Below are 14,655 nucleotides of genomic sequence, written 5' to 3'. Positions count from 1 at the left end.
GTGTGTGTGTGTGTGTGTGTGTGTGTGTGTGTGTGTGTGTGTGTGTGAAAGTGTGTCCAAGTTGAGTCAACAATAGAAACATGAAGACGGGCGCTTGTCATCCGTAATGAAAACTGTGTCCAAGTTCGACTATAAAAACACAAAGGCAGACACTTATCGAACCTACTCCTCAGGTGTAGGTATACACAAGAACAGACGCTTGTCACCCGTACTTCAAAAATGTATCCAAATTTAGTCGAATAAAATACACAAACACATTATTTTACCTGCGCTACTTCTAAAGCGTGTCCAAGTTAAATCAACAATAAAAACACGAATACAGTCACTTATCGAACCTACTCCATAAGTGTGTCCAAGTTTAGTCGACTTTAAAAACACAATGACAGACACTTATCGCACCTGCTCTACAAGTGTCTACAAGTTTAGTCGACTATAAAAACACAAAGACAGACGCTTGTCACACCTATTTCAAAAGCGCGTTTAAGTTAATTCGACTAAAAAACACAAAGACAGACACTTAGCGAACCTGATCCACAAGTGGGACCAAGTATAGTCGATTAAAAAACCACAAAGACAGATGTTTGTCTGTCCTACTCCAAAAGTTTGTCCAAATTTGATCGTCTTAAGTGCACAAAGACTTTTTCGCCGTTTTAAAAATGTCGGACACAGTACCTCTTACACATCCCTAAAGCTGCACTAAACGACCTCCCTTGTTTACACCTTCCGTTAGAATGGTCGTGTTACGTATGCAAATTTAACGAGCCCGATCAGATCACTTGAAATACGACCGAATTTCAGACACCCCATTTTACGTTTGTTTTTAAAAGTCCTTGGTTTTTAACGAATAGCACTAACGAGTTTTAAACCGTATTTTTTTTAAATAATCACACGTTAAAACTGTGTTACTAAACAGAAATCTTATTTCCAAAAATATTGAGGTTAATTTTCCCAAAGTTGATGTTTTCATTTGACCTTCTACGTTCACTAACATAATATTAATATACCCAGAAATCAGAAAAAATAGAGTATTCTTGCCTAAACCTCAAGGAATTAATACACATAGAATGGATAGTACCTCCTTCTGAAATCCCGGAATAATTGTACTGTATTATGTTCTCTATTTTTGATACATGACTAGCAATTAATCTGTTATTCTTATTGATACAAATATCGAACAATCGCAAAGAAAAAATATTTTAGTTCAGTCCACCAGCGGTTGTTGCGTTCGTGTATAGCCTGGTGACGGGAGGAACAATTCGTACGCCTCCTGATGGCAAGCGACATGCCTCCCAAGGCAGATGCAGTGTCACTCAGAGCCCTAATTAAGCTATTGATAAACGCCATCTCATAAGACGGAATTTCGACCTTTTGTAGAATTACGCTCTATAGTATGGAGGTTAGCATTCCTCTTGAGGTAATGGTCCATGGTATTGCGAACAATCTTTGTTCCACGCCGTTTGAAAAAAAATATGGAGACATCTTTTTCTTTCTTTTTGTGATGGTTTCTGTACCTACCCCCAGGCATACTAATATCTATGCAGTAACTTAGGAAATTAGTATATAAATAGAAAGCATAATTTTCAGCCAGTCTCGCTAACAACTAGAGGCGGTTAGATTTCCATGGCGTGTTGCTTATAACACAAATACAGAAAATGGTGCTGCTGAATACGACACTTATTGTCCGCCGGTTCTTGAACCTGAGTCATCGATCCTGGTCGACTGTGCTATTGCCAGAATTTTTAAATTTTCATTTTAGGCGAGAATGTAAAATAGATAATAAAACAATAATAAAACTGAAATATCAATAATAAAACGTAACTAGCGTGTATGAAAGCATTGATGCGTGTTGATGAGGCGAAAGATGTGTGTCAGGACCGTAGCAAGTGGAAGACTGATGTCTCTGCCCACCCCGATGGCAAAAAGGCGTGAAGTATATGTATGTATGTAATAAAACGTAAACAAGATACATATTCATTACACCTGTCTCCCACCAGGTTAGGCAGAGACCGTGGACCTCCACCTTCTACGCTCCTGACGAATCTCCTTCGCCTCCGCCACTCCAATCTGACACGCCGAGGTCTACCTCTCCTCACGCTCTCCACATTCTCTCCAAAAATTTGTGCAGTCAATCTACCAACATTCATTCTTTCTACTTGGCCAAACCATCGAAGTATCCGCCTTATAATTTTTTTATAACACCAAGTGACGGAATGAACAAGTCGTAAGCCTGGTGGTAAGCGACACGCCTATACATAGCAGTTGCAGTGCCACGCAGAGCTTTAAATCGTAAAGATCTTAGGGACAGTGCCATTGCGCCCGTCATCCTGAGACAGAAGTTGACAAGTCCCATGTATCTGTAATGTCACCATACCCTTCCAAACAGGTACAGTGGCAGTACTTCCCTGGACGAACTCTTTCACATGGAGCTCTACTGCTTCTAAAACTCTATCATGGTCACATCTTTCGTACAACGCTCTCATACAACACGATGCGGCATTCGTTAAGACTAATACCGAAAACCAGATATATTAACATACAGAAACAAGTCATCCATTTCTTTATAAGATAACCTACTTCGGTAAACATCTGTCAGTATTTCATAGGACATTATTTACCCTGTCCCCATCATCGGAACAACAAAAACAGCCGTAAATAACTAGGTCATCGCGTTATATATAAACTGATCAACAAAAGTTTGTGATCGATCACCCTACAGCCATTTTACTACTTGTTATGGTTCGGGTGACAGATTATGACTATATGTTTCCAGTACCATAACAAGAGTCTTAAACCAGTGACAAAACAGTATCTCTTGCATTTAGAGATCGTTTAAGTCCCTGCAGTTCTCAATAATTATATATTTATATCATTAAATATACATATATTTTATGTCACACTCAATAAAGATATATTTTTTTTAGTATTAGACAGAGGGAAATTTTATGTAAAACTACCTGATAAAAGTATCAGGCGACATTCCATCCGTACTTATGTCTCTCTCTCTCTCTCTCTCTCTCTCTCTCTCATCTGAGCGTTGTCCCGATTGCGTCCTCAGCAGTGTAGCTGCGGAGCCCAGGGTCCGCTTTCCTGCTTTTTCTCCTCCACTTTGCACGGTCTTCGGCATCCTTAGTGGTGAGACCATTGGCACGCATATCACCCTTGGCGACGTCAAGCCAGTCGTCTCACTCCATCCGTCCTTATGTATGCTAATCAATTTAAGAAATCGATGCCTTAATTTCTCAAACTCATATCTCATAAAGAGTGATTATTCGGGAGAGGGCATAACTTGTTTATTTTAAATTTCTCATCAAGGGCCATAAATGTATTACTTTAAAAATAGATAAAAGCCAGTGTGTGAATATGAAGGAATTGTGACGCAAAATCAGCCTGCAAAATTTGTATATACAATCCATTTTTTGCATTTCAGTAACTCTGTGCTTTAAGATACGAGTTTGAGAAAGTAAAGCGACAAAATGCCGTGTAAGAAATCCTCAAATACACTCACTAAATTTATGTAATTATAAATATTAAGTGAAAACTTTTTATCTTTACATTCTATTCAATTTTTATATTTTAACCTATTTCAAAGACTTGCACTATAAAAAACTTGAAGAAAGAGGTCATGAACATTTTAATGCAAACTTTTTATGAATTTAAATAAATATTGCCACAAACACCGAGGCCCGAGATAATATAGAAAAGTAGTTTTTCTACACTGCTCCGGCCGGGGATCGAACGGGATCTCAGGGATGGCGACACCATGAAAACCGGTGCACAAGCGACTCTACCATACAGGTTGACCTAATGATAATGTTATTGTGTCATTTATAAATGGCACAAAGATAGTAGTGTAAAGAAAAAGGTTTACGACCGCTATTACTTTGTTTACGTTTATTCTAATTCTAAAAATCGAACTATATAGTACGACCAATTTTATAATATGATCTCATCTGTGCTGGACTAAAGAAAATAAAAAAGCTAAAAAATATATTATTCATAGTCATCGTCAACCTTTTATACGTACTTTTATACTTCCCAGATATATAGGCGTTGTCGCGCCGAACAGATGGGAGTTTGACAACTTGTCTTAATATTTATACTATGCTATTATTAAATTATGTCTCCAACGTTTGTGTTTTAACGAAAATAACAATGGAAGTGCCTTGAGCTTTGATTACTATTAAGAACCGTTGTTCGCCAAAACTCACACTCACACTACGAAATCTTGACAATGATTGGTCGTACTGTCTAATTTAAAATCGATGTAACAAATTCTGGACTGTTAATAAAATTTAAACTTTATCGTGTTGGCATATCATTGAAAAATTAATACCAATTATTGCAATTTTATATTGACGTTTTGATTTTATATTGAAATTCCATATGCTGCCATTTAGCATTACCACTGGGTTACCGAGTCGCTTAAAGATGATATGGACTTAGAGAGGGAACGTAGGGCGCTGGCTGTTAGAAATATGTTGATCCGTAGATTTGCAAGGTGTACAGTAGAAGTGAAAGTCACCTTATTTAAAACCTACTGCCAATCATTTTATGCCTGCAATCTGTGGACGGCATTTATGCTGTTGGGGCTGCCGCGCTACTGCAGCGCGTCAGCAATGTTCGCAGAAGCCTTTACGGATAGCTTCCAATCCAATTTAAGAAAGCGACAAGCCTCCCTAATGCAGCGGGTGCGCACCAGCACCAACAGCCTCCTTACTACAGTAGCAAATAGAGTTGATGGTCCATTCAATGAACGTCTCAACTCGTTGCATGTAGCGCCCTCTAAGTGGGCTGTAAAATAAAAGTAAATGTAAATGTGTAAGTAAATGTCATGTAATAAAGTAAACAATGTAAATTACTAACATAGTTTATAAGTCTGTTACTAATTATATATGGATTCAGGTCCGAAATAAATGCTTATTATTATTATTATTATTATTATTAGCGCCAACACTTGAAAGACTTTGAGACGATCAACGATTAATATTCTGCAAAAAAAGTCGGGTTATAACAAAAAATCTGTTACGGTAAACAGAAAATGGAAAATTTAATAAAATTACTTAAAATAATACTGAACCATGATATGAAACACCACCATGGATAATATTACATGTCCGACTATCATTTTTGTCACGATTTTCGAGGTTTTGCGTAAGATAATTGATGGAGCATAACGTACAAATCGAAAATGGCGCACTGAGCTCATGTATGTGGAACCTTGGGTACGGTTGGCACGCATACCCCGCCCTCTAAACATTTCTACTTTATTTATTGTTTTGTAGTTTTAACCAAAATAAACTTCAACTTATCAAAACTTACTTTTTAATTTTATCTAAACAATATTTGATTATGAAACGACTGTAATAATAACATTATGTATTTACAATAATTTTCTTATTTATATGCTAATAAACATACTGTATATGTGAATTAAGATTGCAATTCTTGACATTATGCTTTGATGTCAATGTATCGCAAAAATACCTCTTTACAATTCTGCCAAACAGCCTAAATCTACCTCGAAACATCGAATGAAATACCTTGCTATCGTTTAAAAGATACATTATCTTCGCAGAACAAAATACTTCACAACAGTAAAATAACATTATTCCCACTGACAGCAGTCACTAATCATTATTATGCAATTATTTATAAAATAATGTGAAACATATGCAAAATGTTATGCAAAATACAGCATTCCACGCTAGACGGGTTTCATAGTTCATAATTATATCGTTTGCAACATATCTTGCAGTCATTTGTTTGTGAAGATAACGCTAAGTAGACATGGCCATTTTGTATGTGTTATTAATTAAAACGCTGGAGAATGCTGAATGAATGCCTTTCATGTATGTATGCAATATATATTACTACAAAAAACGTGAACAGAAATGCCTAGACAAATAAAATTTGCAATTCACCAAACGGAAATATTGTTCTTTTAAATGTTAAGGTGTTTGTTTTTGTGTTTCCTTATATTATACATCACTGAAGCTGTATCACATCTTTAAATTCAGTAATATCGTGACGAAAAGTCATTCAAACGATTAAAAACCACAATTGTTGACTTCGGTTATAACAATCTCTTTATACAAGACCCTGCCCCAGCAATTAAGCCTACATGTGTTGTTATAGTACAGTTATTAATTACTTATTGTCGCCCCATACCTACTACAGCTACAAGTTATGTAAATTAGGAACAAGCCCAAATTAAGGTAAAACATATCCGTGCATACTGATACACTGTCCAGCTTTACAAGTATATTAGATTGCCTGGACATATTGCTTCTGTTTTAGGCTTAATTTGCATAAACTTTCAAATTGATTTTCAAATAACTAGATTATTAATAAAAGTACCTCAGCGGCTTATCTTTGTGTAGTATATTAGTTTTTTTTTTATTTAATTCACAAAATTAGACACAATTCAAAGATAATTTAAACATTTTCTCCAATAAACCTACAGGAGAAGGAGAGAGAGAGAATGTATACGTATCGTCCAGGGAAGTACTGCTACTTTACCTATTCCTGCCGCCAAGCAGTAACGAGAGCATTACTGCGTTTCGGTATTAAAGAGCGAGGGTGCCGGTGAAATTACAGGCACATGGGACTTTTCAGCATGTCTCAGGGTGACGGGCGGAGTATCAGTGCCCCTCAGATGTTTGTGATTTAAAGCTGCAGCTGCTGTGGACAGGCGTGTCACTTGCCACCCGACACAGGACTTGTTCGTCCCGTCACTTGGTGTCATAAAAAAACTAATAGTATATAATTTATCAACTAATTTCGTTTACTGAAGAAAATGTGGAAGAAAACTTATATCCCGCGGTCTTTACGAGATATCCTGAAAAATAAAGAATGTTATCCAATTTTATTTCATTTTTTAAGAAGCACTATCGAAGAAATTAAATTTGTAATGGAACCCGAGAAAGAAATTAATCTTAGGGTCGTATTCTAGAACTCTACTCAATGCTCAAGTCAGGATTTGAGTATGGTTTAAAGCACTCAAAATCATACTCAAGTCACTGCCATTAGGATCGTATTTCCAGTGCTTGTGTTTCCAGTGCAATCCTAACTTGAGCATTGAGTAGAGTTCTAGAATACGACCCTCAGTCTTTGCTGTATGGCGCACTAGCGATTTGCCTTTTTCTCAATGCAAAAAACACTACCAAAAAAAGTGATGGAACCTGAATGTCGAAGACGATTCACAACACTTGACAAACGTGTGGCTTAAATGTAACGTAAATTATTAAGAAAAAGGTTTCCGTACTAGATAAAAACAATAATTAAACAACTTATAGTTTTCTTGTAAAAGGAAAAAGTTTAGAAACCAGTTCAAATAAATGTGTTAAACTCGTTTGAAAAAAGAAAATCTAAAGGCAAAATATAAAAGGATTTGGATGTACGCCAATGTTCTTTTAAAACGGAGTAGATAGTTTATTGTATTAAGTAATCTTATTTCACTAAATACAGTGTAGTTAAAATGTAAGAGAAAAGGAATTAGTTTATTTCTGATTCGATTAATCAATTACTTTTCAATTCAGTTAAATTGCTAAAATTAACGGGACATTATTGCCGCAGAGGCCGGGAAGTAAGGGATTGCTGGACAAGTATGAGTTACAACTTGTATTAATACGAGTCAAGCAATCCCCGTTTCCACCAAAGTGTAGCAATGAAGTGATTTTCTCAAACAATGTGAGGAAATAATAGAAGACTAAAGAGAAGAAGATGTAAGTAAAAAAATGTTAATTAAAATTAAAAGTTAATATTTGACATAGTATTTGTAAGCATTTTCGTTATCGACCTTCTCACTAGAACTTAATTTCGCGACGAACATAGAAAAACGGTAGATAAACAGCAAAGAATACCAGCGAACGTTAGGTAATTTTGCCGCCTTTTAAAAAAAAATACGATGAAATTACGATGCAATTACGAACACTTCGCAGTTGGCTGTATGAGTTTTTCTTTTACACGTTTACATAGTTCAATATACTAAAGACATTCTAAGAAGATCCCTGCGACAGTACATTTGACGTTTGTCATAGAGATGAGGTAAAGTCGAGATTTTTATTATAGTGTATTCGATATTTGAAGCAAAGATTGTCTGTATAAAAGTTTGAATTATGATGATCGTCAGATGCAAATTTTAATTTAGATTTTCTCATTTCTGTCAATTGTCTATTTAATTATCCACATAAACCAGAAACAATATAGATTAAAATTTATTTTTTTATTATATGTATATTGTTATGGCAACATTAAAAAAAAGGCATGACGTAGGTAGATTTAAAAGTTTGGAGAAGTGTACAGTAATTGATTTTTATACTTACTTTGCAGGCCTTGACCGGGAAGCAGTCGCGCGATCCATAAATGACAAACTGTCCGTGTTCGTTATTTGAAAGTAATGCATTTCCGAGCACGTTTGAGGAAAAAATACGTTTTTTGCCTGAAGAAAAGTTTTGAGATCACTGCTTCTTTGTTTCAGTTTTTTTAATTAAGATACTAGCATGGTGGTGTGTGACCATCGTTAGTAGAAATATTTACTTACCTCGTTGGTGTTCCATCGATGTCGCTGGGCGGCGAAATGCTCGGCACGAGGCAGACTCTCCAAGTTCTCTGGGAGCTTGATTGGCTCGCCGTCTGTAAATAATAACAACAATTGCATATGTTACATAATGTTGGATAAAAAAAACAATATAACCGTTTTATTCGTAAACTTATAGCAACAGTAGATAGAGGTGGGTGATAAATAACGTCACGATGAAAAAATCACGGTGATCCGCCGTCAAACAGTATCACCGTGACTCGTTCCAAAAGTAACGACGAAAACGAAAGTAACGACGTTTGAAAGTTACATAGGTGTTCCTCCGTTCTAATAGCTATCCCCGTCACTCACATCACGACATACGTATTTGATACAATGCGCGATCTCCGTTCCGTGGTGACTGAGCGCGCCACTCGTTGTAGTTCTCTTCAAATCGGGCCATTTTGGCGGTGGGAGTGAGTGAGATAGGATGACTTTCTTTGCTCACTCACAAGGGTCGTAGGTGCTTATTACTACTAGAAAGGGCGGATGAAACTATAAGCCTATTTATTAACAAAGTAAAATATTTTTGTATATTTGTTTTATTATAGGAAGAGTTGGTATTTTATATTTATGTATAATCTACTTTATGTATTCTACTAGAAATATAATTACATTACACTTTATTGCTATTTTTAACAATCCAAAGATTCGCATAAAATAAGTAACAAACAAAATTACATTAAATACAAAATCAACTTTTTGAAGGGATTTGAAACTTATTACATAGGGAGTAAAAACTTAAATCATTCTATAAAAAACGGCTATAAGTATTAGAAAGAAGCCGCTGGCTGAAACCGTATATCGTGATGTAAATTATAGGCGTGACAAGGTCACGGAAGTAACAGTCGTGACAAAATCAAGGTGATTTATCACCGTGATTTTTTTGGAACCGGAACGACGGCAATGGCGATAGAAATGTAACGCTATTCCCCATGTCTAACAGTAGAGCTTCTTGTGAAAGAGTTCGTCCAAGGAAGTATTGCCACCTTACCTATTTCTGCCGCCAAACAGTAACGCAAGCATTGTGTTCCGGTTTCGAAGGGTATGATAGCTGGTAAAATTACATTCACATGTCACGTATCAACTTATGTCTCTGGGTAAAGACACAGTGGCAGTGCCCCTTAAATCTTTGCGATTTAAAGTTCTTAGAGGCACTACAAATGTCATAGACAGGTGTGTCGCATTACACCATATACACGACTAGTTCGTCCCGTCTCCGTCCATCAGAAAACACGCGCAGTGTAACCGTCTTGTTTCGATGAGGATTTCGGATGTATTCGCTCGAACACATTTTCGTCGGAACTCGCATGCAAAATCCAATTCAGAATAAATAATTTTAAATTGTTTCTACCGGGAGTCGATCTTAGTTAGGCTACAGATTTTGTCAAAACGGAAAACCTAGGTACCTAGTACATAGTACAGTATATAGTACAGGACATCAAAGTTTGAAAACTAGGTGCAAGTTTGTACGCAATAAAAATTATAAAATATTAAACTTTAAACGCTTTAAATGCTGTAAACAGCATTCGGTTCAGAATTTCTTATATAGAGATGATTACGAAAGATTGTCAAGAAAATAACACTAGAAACAATCTTGTTTTATGCTGTTATTCCTATTCAGAAGTCAGATTCCCCTGAGAGGAATGAGCTAGAAACATTAACCTTTGTTGTTTTAAGTCCAAAAGAGAATACATTAAGTTATAATGGAGTCAGATGCAATACCATTTGTTTCGCGTAAAAGTATTTGATGTCTTTATAAGATATTCATTAGACTAGTTCATAAATACGTATTAGGTATATTTTTAGACAATAACTGCATTGACTTCAAAAATTACAATTATTACAGCGAAATCTTTAATCAGTCGCTGATAGCTGTTAAGGTACTTGACTGAGTAACTTTTTAGACCCAGTTCTTTGGAATTATTCTACCGGCGGGCCTCGTAAGCCGTAGAAACAGTGACCGGTGGAACAGAACAATGTTGACATGGAGACCGAGAACCGATACCATCGGCCGCCTGAAGGCTAGATGGACTAACGATATAGTTAAAGTAACAAGAAAAACCTGGATTCAAATATCCCAAGACTGCAGAGAATAGCGTGCAAATGAAGAGAAGTGGCTCAGAAGTACGTGATTAAGAGCTAAAGAAGAAGACTTTTTTTTTGTCGAAAATGTTTTAATATAGGTACTTTTTTATAAGTGCTGTTTATTTAGCTACCTTATTTTTTACCAATATCAAAAAAAGGAAGAGGTTGTACATTCGGCTGTATTTACGTTTTCAGATATCTCCGTCAATTGTGCACCGATTTAAAAAAATATTGTTTTGTTTGAAAGGATATATATACTCTCGAGGTGGTCTTTGATACTGTTCCGAGTTTCGGATGCCACAAATTATTAATTATTTTCCGCAAATAGAAGTTGACTTTTCACTTGACACAATACATGTAATTAACAAATCACAATGACAACCAGAAAAGAAAATGCAAAATGTACAAAGAAGTCCGTAACAGTCCCATTGTCACCATTGTGATGAGGGGATCCCATGGAAATCGAAGAAAGCCGATAAGTAAACTTTTGAAGTCGGTTTTTGTTCAATGAAAAAGTTATGCTACGAAAAAGTTATTTGGTATTTTAAATATAAGGTTGTTAATCATTTTTTATACGACGATGAGATCTACAATGTACTGTCACTGCACCCGACACCCTAAAACATAAGGTAACAGGTCCCGTGTGATAATAGCTTCACCAGCATCCTTCCCTTCAAACCCGCAACGCAGTAATGCTCACATTGCTGCTTGATGGCAGAAATTGGTGTTTTGACAGAACTTCAGAAGTCTTTCACAAAGAGCGCCCCTGCTACTAAAATATCCTTTCCATATGACCATACATTTATATCTTAATCAATATATTATGAACTTTCAAAACGCTCTCTAATTACATTCGTTTCAATAGCATTAAACATACTTGAAATGTAATTTTTCTAAAGCTATATTTTTTTATAATTATTAATACAAAGATCGAACACTCAAAAAATACACTCAGAAAAAATTTCTTCGATCCGGTCGGATTCGAACCGACGTCTTCTTGCATACCGTGTCAGACGCTATACCAAACTAAGCCACGGAACGAACCAACAGACCTCACGAATTTTTCTATGTGCTTGCGTCGTGTCTTTGTACTTGGTCTTTCAACGACTTTTTAGTCGTAGCGCCATCTATGAGAAATCTATTACAGATTTATCACCCAGTTAGTACCTTTACAGCTACCAGTCCTGGCGAGAGATGTCGCTATTCACTGTATTAATTAAATTTTTATTGAATTGATATTCAATTATTTTTTGTGAATATATTTTTTTGCCAAAATGTTCATTTTTATTCTGAAATTTTGTTTAACGACTTTCTAATTAATTTTAAATATTCAATCTCTTAGAAGTAAACAGGAAAAGTTTCTTATTCATATTTGTTATGTATCAACATCAAGTAGGTAATTGGCAAAAACTGCTGCTAAAAATATTTAAGCCTTAGAAATGTTACGTCCATATTTTCTCTAAAATCAAAGATGAAACAAGTACCAAACCCAATACAATATTTGAGAAATCGGAGTGTCAGAGTTGAGATAAGCGAGCGCACACTGACCCCTGACACAGAACACGTATCTTACACCCCGCGCCATTGGAGTAAGGGTACGATGAATTGAACAACGAATTTTTCAAACTTGCCGATAACTTTCTGCTGATAGATCCTTATACTTTGGTCTTTGTGCGTTTGACCATTGTATAATGAAATATATTGTTACATTACAATGGTCTTTGTACTCTTTCTAATTTAAATTTAAACTATCTTTATGTCATTAATAATTCAACACTACCAATAAATAAAGAAGACTGCTAATCTCCAAACAGATCATCTGAAAAGGTCATAATTCTTATGGTCCAGATAGGTTTGATAGCCTGGAAGTAGTTTATGTTACGTAAATGGCCGTGGGTTTAAAATTAATTCCTCTTTACTATGAAATATAAGGAGTCCGTTTTTTCCATTTTCAAATACTGATCATTGATCATGAGCTAAATAAATTTCTGAATACGTATCTGTTTTTGGAATACACTTTGAATTGAATTTGTGTGGAATTTAGAGCCATGTCTTCTTTCCATACATCTTTATCTAACACGTAGTCTTCAATTTTGCAATATGAGTTTTAAACTTAAGAAATGATAATCTTAATATATACTCCAGAATACTATTGTAAAAATGTATACAGTGCCCCTTCGTTTACCTTAGTTAAACGAAATCGTGGTACCATAAGTTTGGACTTAGTTATAAGGTTGAATAAGAATAAAGGTTGATTTGTATTTGCTAGTTAAAATGCATTTTTATTGTATTGTTTGGCTTTTGGTTCGTTTGTTTTATGAAATTAATAAAACGCTTTTTATCTTGGTAGTAGTAACACGGGAAAGTACCTATTATTGCCCGTATTACTAGTGGTAGTACTACGGACAAATACTACTTTGTGATAATTGTAATAATTGTGATACTACTAGGCCTGTCGGTAGTAACATGGGAGATTATTATTGCTCGTGTAATTACTAATAGTTCAGCTGGTAGTACCACGGGCAACAAAGGTTAATAGATGCCATTGTGTTTTACAATTTCTAATAATGGGTGGATGGCGCTAATTCTAAACGAAATAAAGGAACACCGGCACTGCCCATTAAAATCTGTGCAATAAGCGCCATCTAGTACTAGGAGTAGCTTTAATGTATTGCATCTTGTCAATGTAAAACAAATTAGTTACAAAAATATCTATTTGGTACTCCTCGCGACATCTGGTATACAAAGAGGAACTAAATACCCAACTGCGCGTCGTGTCGCGATTAGCAGTCTTATTGTTTTATTGGTCCATGCTTCTACTAAAGCTCAATGTACAGTGTTACGGAAGGGAATGGAAGCTAATTTTTGTAACGAAATTGTACATAGCATAATGAATTTTACCTCAATTGTGTAACGTATTTGATATGAGACGGTAGGAGCGGAATTCTGGAGACACGTTTTTTGACTCGTAACGAGTCAGTAGAGCTCCTTGTGAAAGAGTTCGTCCAGGCAAGTACTGCCACCTTGCCTATTTCTGCCGCCAAGCAGTAAAGAAATTACAGGCACATGGGACTTGTGAGCTAATGTCTAAGGGAAACGGGCGCAGTGTGGCAGTGACCTTAGCGATTTAAAGCTCTGAGTAGCACGGCAACTGTCCTGTACAGGCGTGTAGCTTACCATCAGGCGCACGACTTGTTCGTCCCGTCATTTGATGTTACAAAAAAAACTCTATTGACATTAAATTCGTCGCGATGTAACAAAAATTATCTTCCATTACGTTACACAGCAATGTACATTGCGTCCGCAGAAACTGTAGAACGTTTAGTATAAGTGGTTATGTCACTCTAGTTTTAAACTTTTTATTGTGCACGGGAACCTTGTATTTAATTATATATTGTGTCTCAAATGAATTTGTGAAGACGGTTGTCAAGAACAGCCAGCGCAGAGCAAGTTTAGAAGCCTTTTTTTAGAAGTTTACTGTATTTTTGTGTGTGCATGTTACACGATTACTTTGGCATTGTGAACCGATGGGGATATCAGTATTAATCCTATTTAAATTTGAAGAAAATATTTCACCTATAAGGGTGGAAAATTAGGGGATGAATCCCGTTTATAGGATTTCATCTACTTTCCGTTAACCAAGTTCAATAAAACTTGGCAAATAGATAATAATTCCATTAAAAATAAAATGTTTTGGTGACCTAGAGCTGATGTGATGATGGAATGGCAGACAGACGAGAGGAACTCCTCACCAGTTTACAGAAGCTGCCTTCTGTTTGGGTTCAAATGATTTTTTTTAGCCAGAACATCCCTATGCGTTTCAGCTATAGATAGATAGATAGACAATACACTTTATTGCTAACACATAATAAAAAACAAAAACAGTACATAGACAACCTAAAATTAATGTGGGCAAAGGCGGACTTATCGCTGAGAGCGATTTCTTCTAGACAACCTTTAAGGCAGAGGAGAACTGAACAGAGAGGGAG

At 35.9% G+C, this 14,655-nt stretch overlaps 1 protein-coding gene across 1 annotated transcript in view; it reads right to left on the bottom strand.

Annotated features, from left to right (window-relative positions):
• The window catches only part of LOC113235870 (calmodulin-binding transcription activator 2), a 354,352-nt gene that overhangs the window by 297,408 nt on the left and 42,289 nt on the right, over nucleotides 1-14,655 (bottom strand). Inside the window, exon 2 of the mRNA XM_026471792.1 lies at nucleotides 8,543-8,634. The gene's annotated coding sequence lies outside the window, so the exon portion shown is untranslated. The remainder of the gene's footprint in view (nucleotides 1-8,542; nucleotides 8,635-14,655) is intronic.

The sequence above is a fragment of the Hyposmocoma kahamanoa genome, unplaced genomic scaffold (genome assembly GCF_003589595.1).
Source record: "Hyposmocoma kahamanoa isolate Upper Pololo Valley unplaced genomic scaffold, ASM358959v1 88, whole genome shotgun sequence".
Taxonomy (NCBI): Eukaryota; Metazoa; Arthropoda; class Insecta; order Lepidoptera; family Cosmopterigidae; genus Hyposmocoma; species Hyposmocoma kahamanoa.
Note: the sequence above shows the minus strand (reverse complement) of the source record. Positions and strands in the feature narration are given on the sequence as shown.